Below are 22855 nucleotides of genomic sequence, written 5' to 3'. Positions count from 1 at the left end.
GAGCTGATTGATGTCCGCCATGAGAAGGCGCTCAACATTTAACTTTAAGAACATTTAATCATGATCTTCTGATTCTTTTCTATTCCAACTCGGAGAATGATGTTCCACACATTACTAATGATGTAAAAGTTGTCCTTCCTCCACTCCTCCAGGCTCCATATGCAATTTCATGAACTAGTTTGGAAATATTGTGCCTGTAATTACTGCAGTTGCTGTTCATAGCTGTTTATATTTATTATTTCTCTTCTTAAAGTGGATTTGAACTGATACCTGTCTGGTCTTTTTGTGTGCCTTGACTTTAAAGAGTAGACCTAAAACCTGAGGGTGTGCATGTTAGAAATGTACAACAAACAAGGACAACTGGCTTCCATGAGAGGGCGCTGTGTCCTTTACCAGATTTTAGATTTTCAAAAAAGGTTTACCTGACTTGGTCACATGACTACAGGAGCTAAGAAAGGCAACAACAAGTGTTAGATAATGGAAACTAATAAATATAAAACTATGTAAATATTCTACAGTATTTCCAAAACAAGCCAATCAGGAACTCAAATGATATAAACCAAAGGTCTTTAATGCCCCTAGGGGTACATGGAGGTACTGCAGGAGGTCCGTGACTCTTTTGGTTGATTAAGCAATTTTGTTTTACATTTTCCAATAATTACTCCCAAATATTTCAACTTTTTCTCCTATTATTGTCTTTGAACACACATCAACGTTATCTTTCAGCCAGAAATGAACACATTCAGCAACACAGCAGCTTCCCCAAACTGCACACAGGTTCACTCAGCATTCACTTCAAGCTATCAATAAAAGGGGAACCCTGCTCTGTCTCTATCAGTTAGGGGGCCCTTGGTCTGAAAAACGTTGATGACCCCTGGTATAAACAAAGCATCCATTGTTTAATGATGCTGACAAATTCAGATTCAGAAAACTTTATTAATCTCACATGGTGCAACTTGTTTGGAGCAGCTTTTACAAGACAGATACACAAACAGAAAGGAAGACAATTTGACTTAAAAGCAACAGTAAAAAAAAATACACAGGGAGTTAAAAGTTAAGAACATAGATAAGACTAAATGAGATGATGACACTGGGCAAGGTTAAAAAAATGTGCAACATGTATAAAACAAGTAAACGGATGACACACTGAAGCTTTCGTGGATAAAAAAAAAAACAAATTTACATTATGGATTCTTAAAATACATCAGATCAAGAAAAAAAATTGCACAAAAAAAGAACAAACAAACTCAACAGAAGTTCAACTAATAAAAGAAACAGAGTAAGGCCGCAATAAGAGGCATAATGTAAGGTGAGCAGGTTTTTCCAAAAGAAGAAAACATTTGGGACGAGACAACTCTTGACATCCTTGCTTGGAATGAAATAGAAGACCATATCACTGGATCGAATATATTTACTGATCAACCAAAAATCACTTCTTAATACAGCCACTTAAAGAAAGACTTTAAAACAGCAAGAACAGAATTTTGGGATTATGAACTCAGTCAGGATCTAGTTTGAACTCTGCCGGTAAGGTTATCCATGTGTTTACACTCTAAATAGAAAAGTTTGTTTGTTGTTGATTTATGAAAAGGCATCAAAAGACACCACCAATATCAGATCAGGCTGTTACACTTCAAGTTTTAGGTAACCCATCATTCATGGACCATAAATCACCTCTTGTTATCTCCTTCAAATTATATTTCTGTAAGTCTCCACTTCTTGAAGAGCATGAATCTCTTTCGTTCACCAAAGAAAACCTAAAGAGCTAGATAATGGATTGTTGATGAATTTGTGATTGGGAAATTAACATTTCTTTTTGTAAGAATTAACTCAAAAACACAGAATCCTCAATAACAGTAGCCACTTTACAGCCTGTAGACGCCGTTGAAGTTAAACACTAGGTGGCAGCATTGTGTCACCAAAGCCTGACATATGCAGTCTTTACCTGATTTGACCAAAAAGGAGAAAGATTATGTGTATATTTTTTCCTGTGACTCACTCAAGGTAAATCAGTCAGTTCTTTAAATATTTTCATGGGTTTGAGCTTGAATTATGTCTACAGCAACTCTAAAAATATTTAGTTTAGACTCTTAAATTTGGTCTGAAACACGGTAACTGTTGATTCAGTTGCTAATGTTTGATGCTTTGATGAGCACTCATCTGGCGTATAATCGTCCTTTATTTTATCTGTCTGGTCAGGGCGTCACGTTTGAACCTGCACGCGCCAACAGGTGAGGAGGGACTTCCCATGTAACGCCATTCATCTAAATCTGGGCTCGATTGAGCAGAATGCACATCCACCAATCAGAGCCTGACAGTCCGCGGGACGCCCCGCCCCCTCCCTGCCTCTAATATCACATCACAGTGTTTTGGTCATGATTTGGTGATCCTGCTCTGGAGCTGTGTCTCGGGCTGTTGCCACGCGTGACGCTCGGATCACACTCATTCCACGCAGATCGAGCCCACGGATCTTATTTATTATCACATCACTTTACATGTGAATGAAGAACGTGTTTTTAGCTTGGAGTGATTCCTCGTCATGACCTCCCCGGGCCGTCCCTCCAGCTGAATGGGATTCCTGCTCGCTCCTTTTGGCACCGACTGTCCGTCTCTGCTGCTTCTTTTGCTCCAGGAGCTGAAAGATTTCCGGATCTGTGTGCTTTTTGGTTTCTCTGATCGGTTCATGAATCGTTTGATGTGATAAATTCTTCTGTGATCGGCAGGAGAGCGACGACGCCAAATCTACGGTAGCCTGTGCGTCAGGGTGAGTAGCCTCAACTTGTTATTCCAGTACGGAGTAATACAGTAATGACAGACAGAGGGGAAGACACAGACAGGGGTTAATTAAAAATAAATGAGGGGCTTGATCTCTTTATTATGTCTTCAAATGGACACAAACCTGAGTTTAACTTCTCTTCTGAGCTCCCTGTGACCTAATTTACCTCTAATTTCTTCCTCCTATTGTGAAATGTTTGCTTTTATAATTGCCCCTGTTAATAAGGATCATTAAATGGAGGTCACACTGTAATTTTCTCGCTGAATCACCGGCTGCACCCATATAACCATTAGCTGAGCCAGTCTGAGAGGTGTGAAAAATACAACCTGCAGTCTTTGATTTAAAAGCTGCCCCAGTCTGCAGCACTTGTGGGAACACACAGTGCTTAAAAAAACACTCTTTCTACTTCTATCCTCGGAGAAGTGGCTCCAATAGTCAAAGTGAAACCTTGCAGGGAGAGCTCTTTCAGGAAACTACCTGCAGTGCCTGTGCTATTCAGTGTGTGATAAAGTGGATCAAAGTGAATGGGGACTTTTAACAGGAGTGGCTTAAAATAATTCAGCTTCTTCATTTGGAATACCACCAGGCTTTCCTTCCTTCCTCCATGATCCCACACACTTCCAAGACACGCTGTCATATGCTAAGGATTAGTCTCTCCCACTCAACGTGACTCAAAAGCCCAAATATTGACTTAATGTGCTGGTAACTAATAATAGAAGAGACTAGTTTCGTGTAGATCTCAAAGTAATTGCCCAATTTGCCGTGTTCTCAAAGCTAGCCCACTTTCCCCCTGTGCACATGAGATCTGACTCTCCCACCCAGACTTCTTATCCAGGATCAGTGCACACATCTGCTCGCTGTCACCCATCTAAAAAATTAAACCTGATTCCCCGTCTAGACTAGATTTACTCGCAGGCACTGAAAGTTCACTCTGTCGCTTTGTGCTCAACATCAAATTATGACACTTAACCATCATGACACTTGAAATAAAACACTTTGTTCACACACTTGAGCCCTGTGTACCACTGCTTTAATGTTGTTTTTGCTGTTTGTAATCCTTCCTGAATCTAAATCATCAAAGAGGTAATTTTTTAATGTCATAAAATTGCCATCACATTTGATTATCAGTAATGCCTTCAACTAATCCTCCACAGATTTTGCTTGTGTGTGTTTTTTATACTTCCTGTAGGAATTAGGCTGTTTGGCAGCGTTTGCACACAAACATATTTTATCCGATGGATTCAATATCCTGAGGTTTTATGTTGGGCCAATGACATGCAAACTGACCCTAAGGGATGAAGCCATGTTGCGTGTCAGCACCCCAGGCCATGAATCATACATCCTGCTCAAAGAGATCATGGGAAAATGTTGCCAGTTTCAGACGGATATTCATTTTGCAAACCTGGCAACACAACCGAGCAGAGGAAGTGAGAGTGTTTCTCAAAGTGGTACGAGATGCATTGTACTTTTCCTAACTGGCAGATTTCAGGCTCCACAGAGGGGACCTAATGCTCCTTGGAATCCCATGAATGCCCTCCTGTGAAAGCCGTAGATGTTTATGTCAGCTCCAATGAGATTGGTGGAAAGTGGCTCTTGAGACTGAAATTCCTCCTAATTGGCAACGCGGCTATGGACTGGCTCCTTTGTCCGCCCGTATACTGGAGTGGTCTGTCTGTCAGGGTGATACTCTGAGTCTGGGCATCAATGAGCTGCTTGTTTCCTGGAGAATCGGCCGCTTTTGGACAAGTCGCTTCTCAAAATTTGCCTTTGTGCACCTATTCAGAAAGAGGAGGGGAAGCATTTAAGGGTGGTCTTTAGAGGGACCTGTTTCTCAAGCATGTGCCAGCCGAGCACTTTGAAAGTCATGTGTATGTGTGTGTAAGTGTGTGTGTTTGCTGCTGCTTTTAAAGCACTCAAGCAAAGTGAGCAGCTGCAGAGTGTAGCTGAAGGTTTGCTGAGTTCATCATTTGATGAAGCAGAGAGTGTCCCACTTTCCTTTAGGTCAGATGAGGATTAATTGGCATTGAGCTTTGAGGACATATTGTAGTTGTCGGTGATACTTTAAAGAGGATCCAGCTGATTGCTCAGGGAAAGGATGGTGCAAAAAAAGTCACAAGTCTAGTAGTGATAGTAGTAGTATGCCTCCTCTTAGTTGAAACAACACAATTCCCTTTTGGCTTTGGAGCTCTTAACAAACAAAACACTCATCTGACGCCAGAACCAACCCGTCCTCCTTGTGCCAACGAGAGAGGAAGCAAAGCAGCGTACAGACGGAAGAGGGGTACGAGATTTGTGATGGCTTCCCGCTGACAAAAGCTTTTGAATATTTCATGTGGCAGATACTAAACTTCTGTCGCTCTGGCCCAGATTCGGTGCTAATTAGTGCCCGGCTACTTTCAAGGGCACGTGGCCGAGCATGGGAATGCCAGTGCCACCTGTTCTCTCAGTCATACTCATCCTCACATCACTCCTGTGCTCTTTTTGTCTCCGTGTTTGAGCTTGATGTAACGGTGTGGCCTAGTTTGTGTCAGGCGTCATTTTACCAGCCATTAAAACATCAAATCCATTACAGCCTTTTAACTGTAGCGAGAGGTCTTATGCAAACAACATTATGCATTAAAAATAGGAAGAACAAAAGTGAATCTGACATCAAAATATTCATCTAAGAGGCTTGATTTGTTTTGTTTTAAGTAAGGAAGAGACAGAAGCTATGACGTACAGAAAAATTGCTCCAATGCTTAAAACACAGAAATAATCTGAGAGATGTGACCCACTGATTTCTTAAGAGGTCTCATATTTGGGATACTGACTTAAACTGAGTCATCATAGAAACAGACAAAGAGGATCTGAAGCAGTCTTTTCGTTTCATGTCAAACAGAAACACACTCTCCATCAACCGTGCTGTGCTGTGCCCTTAATTATGCAAATCTGAATAAAACTCACACCCTTGTATCTCCTTAATGGATTTGTTTAAAAAGATCCAGCCTAGTACAGTGTGTGCTGGTATTAAAATGAGCTCCAGATTTTTGAATGGTGTTGAAAACAAGTTCATGTCTGAGCATTTTATCTTGGGACCTGAGGGGCATCACCTGGCTTTTGCAGCCAGTTTCATGTGGTCACATAAGGTACTACATTTTCTTTTTTTACCCCTGCATTGGATTGCTCCAACGTAAGCTCCTGTGTGATCTTGAGTTTGAAATATTTGTAGTTAAAAATTTCTTGCTAAATAAATCCTCCAGTCCAACATGGAAAGTTCTGAGTTCTTGGCTATCATCACTAAGCATGAGCATCATCCAGGAGCCTGTTATTGGCAGCTTCAGCGTTAAGTTTAGACCACATTGTCTGTTTTTAGCCGAGGAAGTTCATCACAGATGGTTGGTGGTCTTTTTTTGGCTGTAGGTGTTGGGTGCTGGCGTAGGAAGTTTAGTTATTAAAGTACAGCACAAGCTAACAACAGAGAACAAATGGGCTTTGGAGTCATCACAATCCACAAGCTTTATAAACTTTGCTGTTGGGATTTTTATCTGTAAACCAAGGAAAAAAAGATCACAAAAACCATCATCCTGAAAGAGGACATCTGAGTATTTCTGTCCAGCCTTAACAAACCTCAGAGTGAAGGGCTGATTATACTGTTGTTGCTTCAAAAACTATGGTGACCCTTTTGCTGTTGTGTTTAGTTGTTTGGGGTTGTGGTTTGCACTTCAGGGCCACCGTGCCGATTTCCTTAATTTTGGGGGATCGATGATCGTCCCATCCTTGCATATGAAACTAATATTATATTTTCAATATTATTTTTTCAATAAAATAAGATTGGAGCATTAAGGTATGTGCTGTCAGTTATAAAAAATAAAAATTGGTATCAGCAGGTCAGGCTTTTTAAAGATCAGTTATCTGTGATTGGCAAGAAAAATGTGATTGGTGCAGCCCTAATTTCTAGCATGACCATTATCTGATAGTCCCTGGGAACTGTTCCACATTAATCAGTTACTGGGAACTATATGGTGATTAATTCAGATGTCACAGGGAACTATACAAGAAAAAGGAGTAGTCACTGGGAACTGTCCAAAATTATCCAAACAGTTACTGGAAATAATTTGCAGTTAATGCAGTTAATAGCCACAGGGAACCATTAAATGGTAAATTGAATAGTCACTGGGACCCAATCAACAATGTTTTAAACAGTCACTGGGAACCATTTGACAATATATTAAATAGTCACTGGGATTTATTTGATGATTAATCTAATAGTCACTGGGAACTATTTGATTTTTTGAAACAGTCCCTGGGAATCATTTGATGACTAATTAAATACCCGAGGGGAACCATTAAATGATTAGTTGAATCATCATTGGGAACTATTTAACAGCTGATTGAATAGTCAGTAGGGATGGGTACCTATTATATTTGAAATGATTCGGTACTGATGCCCAGTAACTGGCAATCAGTACCGGTACTCAATAGGACCAATTTTCAGTACTTTTTTGTGTTTATGTGTGTTTTTTTTCATAATAAAATCTCAAAGTTTTTCAATTAAACATATTTATTCTTTAGTATATAACCTTGCAATGTTGTGTTCGTGTCCAGCATGGAAAATAGCCTACTCTTCCACTCCCTCACAGTCACAAGGATGCATTTAGGTTCTTAAACATGGTACCTTTTTGATTTTAGGTAAACCGGTACCCTGTACTTTTGACAGAATTTGTTCGGTACCTTTAAAAGTACCTAATTGGGTACCCATCTCTTATAGTCAGTGGGACCTATTCTTAGAGAAAGCAAAAGATCACTGAGAAATATTTGTTTCAATAATGATGATGATGATGATGATAAGATGAATCGCCATTGGCAACCATTGATGACTAATTAAATAGTAACTGCCCCTTCCTCCTGTTGCCTCACTCTTTTTATGGAGTTGTTATAGACTTGCATCATGCCAGGCGTGTTAGCTAGACCAAGCAAAGGTTACGCTGAAGTTTAGTTGTCTTCTCAGCAGTAACTGCATTTTTTTCTTGTTTTGAATCTTGTTGAACATTAACAGTTTGTTGTTTGTAATTTGTAGTTTGGAAACAGTTTTTGAGTGGGGCTAAATTGCTAGTTCTACAGCCAGGCTCTTATTAAAATATTTCCAGAAGGTAGGACAACTGTCACGTTATTTAATTTACTCAACCCACACTTTTCTGTTCAAATCAAATTAAAGACTTTTCAAATATTTGAAGTCATGACTCATCTCGTTGTATTTCTACCTCTTCCACCCAAATTTCTAGAGGCTCTAATCAAAATGTGTGAGTGTCACCACGTTTACTCCTCTTTGTAGCCTACACTCCATTAAATGACGACTTCTTTCAGAGGCGGCAGTAGAGACGTGGAACATGAAGCCTCAGAGCCAGTCCATCTCACTCACCAGTTGAATGACAAGGATGCAGAAGTGAAGCTCTGACATATCCCTCCCAGCTCCCTGTCAGATCGGCCTGTGCTTGCTGGCCATTTGAATGAAGGATCTGATAGTGGTTTGATACAGACAAACAGAGGAGGGCTTGTATCCTCCCGGGATCCCTGGCCACTTCCTGTCCCTCTGCTCTGGGAACGGGCCAGGGTGACACAGGCCACGCATCTTCTCTCAATCCACCCACTGTTGTAGCCCCTGTGGAAAAGCCATCGCTCTCACAGGCTCATTCCCGTCACTCCGTGGAGCCTGCTTGTGACAGGAAAAAGCGTCTTTGGCATTCAGAGAGATGCTTCTATGTGTGGCTTTGTGTAGGCGCAGCTGTGCAGGCCTGGTCAGGATGATGAGATGCTGGGAAGAGCACATGCTGCCCCCCTCCCCTCTTTAAACATGAGGCTCTACATCCTCTGAGAATCTCTGCAGTATCTGTTGACATGGGATTGTCTATCCAGATCCTGTACTTGCAGAGATGGTTGACCTTTTTAGCCCCGACTCCCTGTCTTGAGCATGTATCAGATAATTGGAGCAGACTTTTGTAGTTTCCTACTCAAAACGTGCATTTGAGGATGAACTAAAGCACAGATTCAGGAAAGAGTATGAGGAAAAAAACAAGCTGCATGAGTTGTTAACTGATTTGTTTGATTTAAACTTATTTGCAACTGTTGGTTTCTCGTTTCACTTTCAAGCAAAAGTGCTGGATGTTGTGTAAATGAGGTGTGATGGTGAAACGAAGTCACCCCACAAAGTACAAAGTTGTGATGATTTCTGAAACTTTGTTACAGCGCCATTGGCAACTCACGATATAGAACTGGTCCTCGTGTTTAGCACACCTGTCAAGATTTGGCAACGATTCCCTGATGTGTGGCGTCGTGATAACCAACCATTTGCAGCTCCTTCTAGATCCTTCCCTTGCATAACTGCATCAAAGGGCTAGAAATGTGTCATGTTCCCATCTGTCATGTTTTTTTTTCTATGAATTCCCCAGTATGGAAATACACAGTACCTAATGTAGCCAACAAGGTAAGAGATTCAGATTTGAAATGGTACCTTTTAATGAACAGAACCAGTCACAATTGTTGCAAGCTGCATCCTAAAAGATCCACTTCTTTTGAAACGGGTCACCTTTGAGCAAGGGATTACTGTACATAGAGGTGAAATATATCCAGAAGTAGGCCTGGGCCAGTAGCACATTTTGCTGGACAATATATTGTCCCACAATTATTGAAGATAAATGATATCATTGATAATATTATTTTGAGACCAAATTAACCACTAGGGATGAGTACCTTTCGCATTTGATTCCTGGTACCTGGCAATCAGTATCAGTACTTAACAGTACCACTTTTCAGTACTTTTGTGTGTTTATGTGGTAAAAAATATCACTTTCTTTTATAATCAAATGTAAATTCTTTTCAGTTTAACATTTATTCTTCAATATATAACCTTCCAATGCTGTGTTCATGTCCAGTATGGAATATCACCTACTCTTTCACTTCCTCACAGTCACAAGGATGCATTTAGATACCTAAACATGGTACCTTTTGATTTTACATGAATCGGTACCCGCTACTTTTGGCAGGATTCGGTCGGTACCTATTTCAGCACCCATCCCTATTAACCACTATTATAAAAATAAGATATCATAATAATGCAATATACCCTTTCAATTGCAATAACCCTTTATTTCTCATGAGAATTTTTTACTATTGTAATCGGGTGGAGCAGTTGTGTTTAAGGTGGACATGAGAGTTTGTTGAGTTGCCTTTTTTTGTTGCTGCACACTGGCTCGTCCGTGTTGATGGGTTCACCTCACTCATTCGGTTTGAAGCAGAAATATTTCTACGCCGGGGTTTAGGGCTGAACGATTTTAAGAAAAGATTGAATTGCGATTTTTCTGGCAGATATTGTGATTTCAATTCGATTCACGATTTTCTTCAAATCAAGCTTTGGGATATTCACATGTAGGGCTGAACGATTTTAGGAAAAGGTCTAATTTTTCTGGCAGATATTGCAATTCACGATTTTTTAATCATCAATAGTGATGATAAATAATCTGTTTTCATCAACTTCTACTTCTAAACAGAGGCTTTGTGTTGTTGACCTGCTTACCAGCACTTTTAACATATAGATTGTCTACAAATTTGTAAAACAGAATGTGTATAATACCTGACACAAGGGATCCTGAGTCAGTCAGGAGCGCTGCAAAAAATTGCTGCTTTGGCGATCTCAAAATTGCACTGTCTAAAATTGCGATTTCGATCTGAAAACGATAAATTGTTCAGCCCTACTGGGGCTGTTTCACTTTAAAATAATTTTCTCCTAATTTCTGCTATGCTAACCTGCGTTGCCCTTGATGAGGTCATACGGCTCACTTGCTGCACTCAGTGTGTTTGCGCTAGCCTCATGCTAGCAGCCCCGCGTCCCCCAGGTAGGGATGGGTACTTTTACAGGTACCAACCAAATTCTGTCAAAAGTACCAGGTACTGGTTCACATAAAATCAAAAGGTACCATCTTTAGGTACCTAAACACATCCTTGTGACTGTGAGGATGTGGAAGAGTAGGTGATTTTCCATGCTGGACATGAACGCAGCATTACAAGGTTATATATTGAAGATTGAATATGTTGATTTGGAAAAAAAATACATTTTATTATTAAACAAATTGATATTTTTATCACAGAAAAGGAGAAAAGTACAGAAAATTGGTACCGTTGAGTACCGATACTGATTGCCAGGTACCAGGAATCGGCACAGTATCATTTCTAATGTAAAAGGTACCCACCCCAACCCCTAAGAGACAAAACGGTTCATTCTGCTACGGGACAGTTGCGCCCAGGTGCTGAGAGTGATGCACAGAGTAAAGCCTCTTGACATCCAGCCTGTTTTAAAGGCAAGAGACAAGGAAAACAAACGTGCACACACATGGTGATATATTCAGGCCAGCAAAATTTGTTTAGTTTTGACACTTTGCCAAATTACTCCAGGGGTCACAAAGGAAGGCTATTGTGATGAAAACGTGGCCATAGTTTTAGCTACTCAGCTCTTTTAGGTCTTTCATTTTGGTCTGACAAAACAATGAACCGTTAAAAAAGATGGATGACAAGACACCTCCACCCTAATGAAGCTGATCCCAGGCTCAGATAAAAGAGAGTTGATATTGTGACATAATTAAAACAACTAACTAAGGAAGTTTATTTGTAGTTCTAAACATATTAATGGTGTTGTTTACCTGCTTTCTGTGTCTCCCACAATGTTATTCCTCTCTCCTACAGAGTCCATGACACTTACATGCAAATGGCTTATTATGCAAATTAGGTGATGACGCCATTCAGTGACTTTTGGCGACTTCTGGGACACTGCACTGTGACTTTACTGAGTCAGTCAGTGAGTTGGCATGTTGACACTAGCAATGTCTCACCCAGGTTTAATGATAACTCAAATGACACACTGCCTCATTCTTTCAGGTTTTACATGACTATACATGACAGAATTTGTTTTAAAACATGCTAAAATGGATTATTGGGGCATTTGGTGTTCTGGGGTGTTCAAAACAACAACATTGTAGACCGAACTGAAAACTGTGAATACAGAAACACAATGAGGTCTAAATTGTGGATTTGTGCACCCTTCCATCCCCAGTTTTTTGCTTAAACATGTGAAAAGAGGATGACTGGCTGCTCTCACCTGCTTCAAACTGCCTAACCCTGAGGGAACTTAGTGGTTTAATCAGTGAGTTAAATCTGTTTTGGTTAGTGGAAGGAGCAAACGACAAAACCTTGGCTTTATTAGCAAACAGTGCATGCTTTGGCAGAGGTTATTTGGTCTTCATTTTGTCACCACTGGAGGAGAATTATGTGGAAACACTGCATCTGTCTTCATGTACAGCCTGCAGACTCCAGGGGGAAGTCAGCTGGTGGGATAACGTTTAATATAAACAATCATTATCTGCAGTCTCACGTGCTGGATGTATGGTTTAAAGTGATGTTTGTGCTGTCTCATTTCACACAATGACTGTAATATCCAGTAAGTGTGGGAGGTTGCTAAACAATACCGATGATGAGTCAGTGATTATTAAGCTGGGCGCTGTGATTTCTTACATTCAAATAAAGCTTCACAGCCTGTTTGGGAGCAACAATTCTGCCCTTAGCGCTGTTTTAGAATATGTTCACGCTCCACCCACTTCAATTTTTCAGCTCTTTGTGTTTATTTTTGACACGCAAATTCAAAGAGGAGCAGTTTTGTTCTTTTTTAAAGACATTTTGAACTCATTCTGTGATCTGTTGTGAGTGGTTTTATTGCTCCTTGTGTTACCTGTCAGTGCTGTTATTCTTCATTGACTCAGTCTGCAGGAAGTAAAGTTTCTGATCCCGGGAGCTCTGACCTCATGTGTCCCTCCTGTGTGAGTCTGGATGAGAAACAGAACAGAGCCGTTGCCTTTTTTTCACACAGCAGGAGCACTTTAGTGAACACACCCTCCTGTATCTCACTGGATTCAGCCACGCCACCAACTCTCTGCTCACGGAGCGCGCTTGGCGGCGTCTTGCTTTCTGCTTCACCACCCCGCTGAGCTGCATTTGAATATTGAAATCAGGGCCAACTGAACAAAGGGGTGGTTTCAAAGAGATGGAGGAAATCGCTCCCGTGTTGGGGGTCCTGCCCTCCAATCTGTTATGGAAATATGATGGCTGCAAGCAGTTATGTTTTGATGATGAAGCGTGACATGGGCACATTTTAAAATTTTAATGGCAAAGCCTGGTGGGTGTTTCTGTTATTTTGTTCTGCTGCTCTTATTTGTCTATCTCCAAGGAAGCAGGACCCCAACACGGAGATCTTTGTGTCTTTGTTTTCAGACAGAGCTGCTGCAGAAATGTTGATACAGCATGCTTTATTTATGCTTCTGCATATGTACGGATACATGACGGTTGTGCTTGAATCTCAAATTATCTTGTAGGGTTTGTCCAAACTTGTGCAGCTGTAAAACGCCAAAGTTAAATTGTCTTACGAATTGCTTATTCAACAATCCAAAACACAAAGAAAAGAAGTTCAGCTTTATTCTAAGGAAGCCAGAATCTGCAGATTTTTGTCATTTTTGCTTGAAAAGGACTGATAGCATGAATGATTAATCAAAATAGTTGCAGATGAATTTCCTTCTGATGGAGCTGGATTTCTCACACTTGTGAATTCACTCTTGTAAGTGAAGCGTGTGTATTTTTAGCTTATAACAGAGCTGTTCGAGGAGACAGAATTGCCACACTCAGCTGATGATTATTCCCAGCGTGACACCCTCAGCGTGTGTTTAATTTGTGTCTGCATTAAGTGAAATCTGGGCCAGAGCGGTTTCATGGCAGGAAGAACAACCACAGCGCGCGTTGTTGCAACCTTGACTTGCATTCCTCTTCTCTTGACGTGGCTGCTTCAGTCGACGCCACTTTCTCTTTCTCTGACAGACGGTAAGTGTGGGTAGCATGCGTGGCCTCAGGGGCAAATACAGGGATCTGAACATCCCAGGCGAAGGTGTCTCTACCTGCTCCTCGTACATTCCTGCTGTGGGCTGTGAGAGCAGGAGAGGAGTTGAAACTCGCTTGTTTCTTCACTCTGCATTCCTCAGCCATGACTGGGCTCAGTCGCTGCTGCAACAAACCTGGGAATGCCACAGTGCACACACACACACACACACACACATGCAGGCACATGCACACCTGGCCCACTTTCTAAGATTTGAACGTGTTTACATGGTTTTATATAGAAATATTCAGACTGCATTCCTGCTTCTCGATACAGATCATGAAACCTAGACTTCAGTTTGCCCCTCTGACACAAGTGCTTGGAAACAGCTAAACACCTGCACTGAGTTGCATCAGCTCTGCATAAGTTGCAGCTTAACATCATTTCTAACAAAGGGCCTGTAAGAGGTTTATAAGTGATCTTGAAATAGTCTCACTATATATTTGCCTGTTCTTCATAGGGCTGCAAGCAACTAACGATTATTTTAGTAATCGATTACTCTGACAATTATATTTACGATTAATCAATGAATGAATGGACTAAAAGGATGAGAATGCATAACAGCAAAATCTGCAAAACCAAACATGCGTTGTGGTTTTAGTTGATAAGTATTGTTTGCTAAATGATATACACAAAGAGATCACATATTTGAACATAATTAAACTGACCAGATGCTAAATTTATGAAGTATGAAAAAAATGGCATGAAATGACAGAAAATATATTGTTATATCATCAGATTGAGAACTTAGTGGGCCAAAAAGGAAAATAAATAAAAATGTGTCCTCAGTCTTTTCACCTGCAGGTCAAACAGCTCACCCCCTCTGCCCTGCCACTATCTGTAGCAGCTAACGCTAATGCTCACATTAGTTTAATGAACTCCTCGTGGTTTTCGAACGGGTGACGATTTAATAAAAAGAAAAAATGTATGTAGGATTTTGTAGCTCCTCACCTCGCTGTTGAGCTCCCAACTTGTCAGTTGTCAATTAACATGCTGTGTGCTTTTACTCAGCGTGAAATACTCGCAAACTCTGGAACTTTTTGGACGAACGGCTTCTCCGACTTTTCCATTATTTGCTTGTTTACTACAGCCTCACAACCCAGATAATCTACACTCCAGTCCTGTAGGTGGCGGTAATGCACCTTCAGCTAGTTGCCAAATGTTGCTAAATAATCCGACAAAAAGGAAGAAGACTAATAAACCGAAGACAAACTCATACAGTGATGAAGCAGCACAGTGCATCGATTATGAAGAAATGTAGTCGACGCTTTTATTATCGATTTTTATCGATTTTATCGATTCATCATTGCAGCCCCAGTTCTTTGTCCAATTCCAATTCATTTTAGACTGGGATTTTTTTCGATATTTCTGATTTTTAGTTTGCTTTATGAAAACCAGACTAAGTAAAAAAGTTAAATGATGATGATGATATTCGTAGTAGAAATGGAGGATATATCGGTATCAGTATCAGTATTGGCTGATGTTGGTCATTTTTGTTAACATATATATATATCAGCCGATGTGTAAAAGTGAGCTGATATTTACTCATTAGCTGCCAGCCATTTTCAGAGCATCTTAAACAATGTTTCAAGACCCAAATAATATTGTTTTCTATGACTATGTAAACACCAAAACTACATAAGAAGAGTGAACTCTCTTCTTTTACGTCTGTTTTCCTGTTTTTTAACCTAAAAACAGACAAAAGGTACTTTTTTTTTTGATTGCGTTCATAGAATAGAATAGAATATTCTTTATTGATCCCCAATGGGGGAAAATTTTTTGTTACAGCAGCTCACGAAAAAACAAAGTGCAGTAATGCGATATCAATAAAAATAGAATATAAAATTAGAAATTTGAAGAAATATGAAGAAATGTAAGAAATATAGAAAAGTAGAAAAATATTACTATTTACATATTTATATAGGAGCGAGCCGTCGGGTGCTCCATCCTTTGATCCTCTCCATGGTCGTCATTTCTCACAATCTCACCGCTCTTTTTCTCTTAACTACCTTGACACATCATCTGTGTCGGGGATTTTTTTTTTCAACCAATATTGATATTGGTAAATATTGGTTATCGGCCACAACAGCAATGTTGATGTTGGATATCGGTATCAGCTAAAGTTTTCATATCGGTGCATCCTTAGTCTATATGCAATATATCTGTAGTCATGTTTTCCCCCAAAAAATGCACATCACGTGTGCCAGTTTTTAGGATTTATTCAGGGGATCTGACATCTCAACTTGTTTCAGCCAAGCTTATAAACAGAGACTAAAATGAAGGACTTAAATTTAAAAAAAAGAACAAAAAATTCAACAAAAAAATTACGAATTAAATTTGTTGAACCAAAAATCTTAATACTAGAATACATTAATTTTTTAACTCCAACCCCTAAATTTAAGTATTTTATTATCACTGTGAAGAAAGAAAAACTACATTTTCTGATGAATCAATGCATCAAGAATGAATGCACAATTCGAAGTGTCCTACTCTGTTGAGATAGTGCCATTATACCCTGGGTTATCCAGGCTTTTCTGTTTTGTTTGATTTGTAGAACTGCTCTTTATGTATTATATACATCCTCCTCCAGGGTTAGGCCTCAGATTTGTGAGCAGCAGGGATTTCGCTCGCCGCCTGGCAGTGCAGCTGAGAAGTTAAACGGTGAAAGCCTTCAGTTACCGAGGCGTGAGGCGCTCGGGAGTCTCTGTGGACTGGAGCAGATCAAATGCCGGCGCTCTGAAACGTGATGAGAGGGGCTGAATTTAAGGGTCTGCCATCACAGAGCCTGAGTTCACTGCAGGCGTCGTGTTGCCTTAAAATCCGAGCCTGTGTGATGCTACGGGAGATCTGAAGTGCATTCTGATGCTGCATCTCTGTTATGTTTCCTGCCAAGTGTTTGCATAATGTCTTTGGACTCTGAATGTTTCCCCCTCCCTCTTCGAGTTGAACACCAGTTCACTTATGTTTGGAAAGCAGCAAAAGTGTGTTTTTCCTCCTCGTGTGACATGTGGCTGACACATCACAGGAATTGAAATCCTTTATTTCCACCATTTCCCACTGGAAATCTCCTGAAAGGATGGAGAAATTATAGGGGAAAGCGAGTGTGAGAGGAGGGGGAAATAGCCCGGGTGTGAGGGAGTAAGACTCGGGAAGGGAAATAAAGAAAGCCCAAAGCCCTTGAGGATTATCTTCTCCTCCCTCTTTCCCTTCGTCCCCCTTTCTCTCTGTTGGCTTCTTGTTTGAGCACACAACCACAGCTCATCGGCCTCAGTGCACATAATGACCATATTTAGACGAGAGCGGCGTAGCAGGGCCGCTCAGAGGAAAGCATCTGAGGATGATGATGTCAGGAGAGCAGTGTTACACATTTTAGCAATAACAGAGTAAACCATTCTGTCCATTCTTGGCCTTTAAAAGCTGCGCAGAGGAATAATATGAGGGTTTTTCACACTGTCAACACAATACAGCGAGCACCCGTGGGTCCTTTCACGGCGCCGCTCACGTTTCTGTGCATGCCGCAGATGCCTCAAATCTTACAGTTTCACAGGAGGAGAGAAAGCTGCTGTGTGTTTGTGTGTGTGTGTGTGTGTGTGTGTGTGTGTGTGTGTGTGTGTGTGTGTGTGTGTGTGTGTGTGTGTGATGAGGGAGCAGCTGAGACACGTCGAGCTATAAAGCCTGGCATGTGTCGTCAGATTTATTTCCTCTGGACCGGCTGACATTGAGAGTGAAATTAACACGTCTTCCTTTTTCAAAAATATGGAAATCCAGAGAGTTTAATTATGCAGAGGAGAAATAAATCAAGTACTTTCTTACTGAGCTTAAAGAGAGTTTTCATATACACTTCTAAAAAGGAAGCCATCGCCAGGTAATAAAACTTTCCTCCACTTTTCAGTCCCCCATGTTTGGTACTTTCTTGTAAAGTCCAAACGTTGAAGATGTTTTTGTTTTTTCTGAAGCTCAAACATCGTTCTGTCTCAGATGTTGTCTTAATCTGCGTTTCCACCAAGCAGTTTGGTTCGGGTCAGCTCGTATGGGTGCCATACTGAACCGATCTGCTACAACAGACCTACAACACTGCAGACTGTTGATTGGTCGGTACAATCGTCACTTACCGTGCAACAGCGGCTACATTTCTCCTGGCGGTACACAGACTCCTATGAAACAAAGCTTGATTGCGCTTTGTATCAAAGAGCTACATGCCAATCACAGAGAGGACAAAATGCTGCATGTCCTCCATCCATGCTCTTTGTCTACTGTGTCAAATTTTTCTTCTTCGTAAGGTTTATTAGTGTGGTAAACTGTGTTGTGGCATCACACATGCGGCTTCCCACTGTAGTGATGAACCCCCCCCCTCCCATTCGTGTTGGGCTGTAAAACCTAAAACCTGTTAACTCCTGGCCTGACTCTGCTCATTATGTTGGTTTGTTGTTATCATCAAGCTGAATACTATCTGGTTTCTGACATGGTTTGTTTTACTTTGAAAGTTGTTTTTATGCACTACTTCCTGTCCTGCTCAATCTGCTTTTTGTAAATTGACACATTCCCGCTCTGGCATCTGGCAAAAAATAGCAGCCTTGCGCATCCAAAGCTGGACTGAACAGCAGGAACTCATTGTAGCTGAGCCAGTGTGAGTTTACACGTCAATCTTAAATTGTGTCTTGATGGACTGGAGCCACACCGGAGATGCATCTGTTGTATTTTGGTGGTTATATCCTGGGTAGAGGTGCCCTTGAGCAAAGCAAGAATCCTCAAATTTTTTCAGGGTGCTTTGGAGCTGGGACAATATGCCATTCTTGTGATTCTTTTCTATCATGATTTTTGGGGTGCCAATTCTATTTTGAATTGCAATTTTTTGATATTTATGATTTTTGCTTTGGTTTGCTTTTTTAACACCAGACCATGTGAAAAAGCTAAATGGTGAAGACAGTATCTACAGACTCTATCAGGAGCCATATTTTTCCATCAAATGCCCATCACGTGTGTCAGAGAGAAACATTTCACCCTCTGCTGGAGAGAAGTAGTAACTCTTTCCAGTCCGATTTACAAACAAAGACTGAAATTAAGAATTTGAAATCGAAAAAATAGAGATTTCTTTGACAAAGAATCACAATTTTAATATTCCCAAACAAAAAATCCTGATATAGCCTATCTTATTATTTATTTTTTCCCACCCCTAAGGTGCATTGTGAGGAGCCCACTCACCGACATCGCAATTTAAGAAAACAAAATTTTCAAATTGCAAAGGCTGCAAAAAAAAAAAAAAAAAAAGCTTAATGTACACAGACCTGGGGGGGGGGGGGGGGGGTCATCATAACATGAAGGCCTGGCCTTCAGGATAGGATTTTTTAATATGTTGACAGTATCCTTTTGCCGTGTTGGTCAAACTATAGAGCGGTTTATTGCTTGTATTTAGTGAAAAATGCAGAAGATAACCCAAAAATCCGCAGTTAGATTATTATCCAAAATCTTTTAGCTCTATTCATTGTTCTGTTATTCATTTTATTAATTCACCAAAAGTAAGAACTAAATAGGTTTTAACATTCTCCAAAATGTGAGGTGAAGTTTGCTCAGTGCACAGAAACAACCATTAGGATCAGCCTCTGTTCACCTTCGTGAGGCATTTAGGGGACACACTTTTTCCAAATGACTAAGGACTTCCAGTTAAATCTGTACCTTTTTCAAGTCTATTTTACAAATTTTTAAACAAGTAGTACGCAAAGATTGTGTGTACCTTTGCCATCTCAGTAATTGTGTAACCAACAGTTAATGTGCTGGAATTTATTTGCTGTTTTGCAACAAACTCGATGAGCTAAGCTGGAGGAAATTACAGTGATATCTTCTGTCTGTCTCGTCTCAGCTCAGCCCGTCACACCCAGTCTAGGAAGGTGAGTGGAAGGTCTCCGTTCAATCAGGTGACGGTTACTTTCTGAGCGAGTAAGTAGGGCATCACCAGGAGGGCATGAGTAATCTCAGAGGAGGGAAAAAATGACTGGAGCTGTTAAGGTTGCATTAAAAATAGTTTTAAGAGGAGCGCACAGAGCGGATCCTCACAGGTACACTCAGTCTCTCAGCGTCTGCTGTGTGACAGAAACGTGTCACTGGACTGGTTTGAGGTCTGGACCCTCTCTGTCCTCCTCACTGAGGTGCAGGAACACCCTCTGTGATAAGTTTAGCTGCATCCCACTGTGACTCTGTGGCTTCTTCTTCATTTTAATCACAGTCTGTGCCTGTGGAAGTGGGGAGAGTTGGGTTTGAGTTTTGCCGTGTGGGCTTTCACATAATGTAGGGGATGGAGAGGGTGGAGACGGGAGAAAGAAGAGATAAGGACAGACGATTTAAAGTCAGGGAGTCAACAACACAGAATAAAAGTAGGAATAATCTTTTGAAAACGTCATTAATCTTTGTTTTTAAATCTTCCAAATGTTTTAGTTCATGGTGACTCTACAGCTCAGACCAAGGTGAGGAAACAAAAACATTAAAAGCTCTCTGACCTGAGACAGAGAGCTCAAGGAATAACAAACATGATGTGACCATGAAACTCAAGGTCAGAGCTACTGAGTGAGGAGTCAATAAAAAGTAAGCTGCTCTTACTGACACTCATATTATCTCTGAAAGTAACTTATAAATGCCTAAGTTGCTCAAACATAGTTGTGCCATCATCACACACTCATGAAATCAAACCTCACCTGTCCCACGGTTGACCTTTGGCTAAGTACCGCCCTCAAACACAATAAGCCAATCACAGTGCGTATAACCATTTCTATACACTTTGACATTCTCTGCCTGGATGTCCAAAAAATGCATTGCAGAAAGTCATTTTTTGTACAATTTCAAGAGATTTGTCTCAGATTTTAAATGTAAAAATGGTGAAACTGTGTTCATGTGGTACATGCAACTCAAACACAAGGTATCCTGCAACAACCAGGTGTATTTTTTGCCTTTTCCCAAGCTGCATCTCAACTGAGAGATGTGTCTTCTTTGGATAGTTTTGTGGTAGATCACATCAACTGAACATGAATAAAATTAACAGGGTTGTAATACAAGTCAGTATCCTATTTGAGGAAGCATAAACGTAACTTAAGTATTGGTAACATTAGCTAAAGTTAGCCTAACGTTAGCCTAACTTTAGCTCCTAGCTGCCTTGTCCATGGTTTCGCTTTGTTTATTGGCCCAGTTTGTTCAAGTTTTTGTATTTTGGTGATCGTACATCATTGTTGTACACCAGGGATCTCAAACTCGTGCCATGGAGGGTCAAGAAGCTGCAGGTTTTCTTTCCAACCAAAAACTTTGCCAGCTGATTTCACTGATTAGTCCCTGCTCTCTGCTTGAAGGTGAGATAATCAGTGATATCAGCTGGAGGAGTTTTTGGTTTGAAAGAAAACTTGGAGCCTCTTGGCCCTCCATGGCACAAGTTTGAGATCCCTGGTGTACACCAATGCTGATCCTCTATCCTGTTGTCTGAGTTGGTGATGGTAACATGGTGCGATTTATCACGTTTACACTGGTACCTGTAAACTTTGACATGTAACTCAAGCTTTTTATTGACTTTCTCATCAATAATATGATAAAGTGGAGTTTAGATCCTTTTGGTGACTCCAGATCATATGTGACTTTTTTGTCTCCTGAATGTTCATTTTTTTACTGAGAGGGTGGAAGAGGGCGTGGCTTAGCCAAAGGTCAGGTGTCTCTTGATACCAGATGGTAAGTGATCAGATTTCTGCAGTGTGACGTGTCTGCTTAAAACACCAGCAAACTATCCTTCTGACCAAGGAAAATGTTCTCTATTAGGGGGCGATGTAAGAAAAATATGTCAGGATGTTTCTATGGCAGGATCAGGATTTGGATTTTTTCAGGAAGCTTTTTCGTGACGACTATTTTGACATGCAAACGAATGTTTCTCATCATGCATTCTGAACCATTTTGACGTACAAATTTTGTCTTCTTTGCACCATTTCATAACTTTAATCTCGTCTCATGTCTTCTTAAATTTTCCCTTCATGATAGAAACATTCAATTCAAGACGTCAGCTGTAAAGGTCCCTTTGTGCACGGAAATGTATCTGTCCTTTTCAAAGATGTTACTGTCAGTGCTCACATACTGCCATACGTCCTTTCAGTGTTGCTGTTAACCAATACATCCACCAGGGGGAGGCAGCCCAGAGTCCAAAGTTTATGACAGCGAGACTCAAAAACAAGCATGGCGACTGTGAAGGAGGTTTGGCTAATGTACCGCTTGCATAAAAGACTAAAAAGAAGGGAGCGTTGTAAGAGGCGGTGGTCGCTATGGCAGTTAAATACACCGCGAAAGTTCCGCCATTGTTATTTCTTCTTCGTTTCTCACTAAAGCTTTGTATTTGGTAGTAACAGCAACACTGCCCCTACGGTTTATGGTGGTACTGCTCCATTTGGTCCGTACCTGTAAGGCTCTGTCCACATAATGGGACATAATTCATTTCAGTGACATCTTTGATACATTGCAAGATGATAGGCCTGACTCGGGACATTGCTGGTTACGTTTACGGAGTCTCACATCTTCAACATCTGTCAAGATTTCAAATGTGGGACAACTTTGTTCCAGATTTGGCTTCATATTTACCACATCAACATGAAATTTGTTATAATCTGATGAGAGGTCTTATTTCCCAAACTAATACTCCAACTGACACATTTGAAGTTTCTCTCTATCTGCTTCCATTTTGCTAAATCCAAGACATCGCCTCATCTAAAATGGCCCAGATATTTTCTTACTGAGCCTCAATCCCAAAATAATTTGATGTATGTCATACTCAGATTAGGAACAAGGGATAACGGAAAATCCAGGAACCTTCAGTTGCTGCCAGCGCTGTTTGTTGTTTGGACATGAACACACACACACACACACACACATACAAAAAAAAATTCCTCTGTAAGCACGGGGTTTAAGATGGAGTGGCCAGCTGCTAAGCTCCACCAGCTCAGGGATGTCATATGATTTTAAGGTCACGTTAGCCGCAGCTATTGGCAAACAAAAGGTGATCTGAACACACTTTTTTAAAGCAGAACACCAGTGGTGAGAAATACACACTCTTACACACACACACACAGACATTCATGCACTGAAAGGGATAAGGGCTCACAGCCTCTGATCCTATTATA

The 22855-nt window shown here is 40.7% G+C and overlaps 1 protein-coding gene across 3 annotated transcripts in view; it reads left to right on the top strand.

Moving 5' to 3' along the window:
• The first annotated feature begins 2370 nt into the window (after positions 1–2370).
• The window catches only part of src (v-src avian sarcoma (Schmidt-Ruppin A-2) viral oncogene homolog), a 58992-nt gene continuing 38507 nt past the window's right edge, over positions 2371–22855 (top strand). For all 3 annotated transcript variants that reach the window (XM_074681732.1, XM_074681731.1, XM_074681730.1), the window contains exon 1: positions 2371–2764. The gene's annotated coding sequence lies outside the window, so the exon portion shown is untranslated. The remainder of the gene's footprint in view (positions 2765–22855) is intronic.

This window comes from Halichoeres trimaculatus, unplaced genomic scaffold (assembly GCF_033239565.1).
Source record: "Halichoeres trimaculatus isolate MK-OKI-2021-1 unplaced genomic scaffold, fHalTri1.1 fHalTri1_scaffold_11, whole genome shotgun sequence".
Classification (NCBI taxonomy): Eukaryota; Metazoa; Chordata; class Actinopteri; order Labriformes; family Labridae; genus Halichoeres; species Halichoeres trimaculatus.
This window is presented reverse-complemented; position numbering and strand designations above follow the sequence as displayed.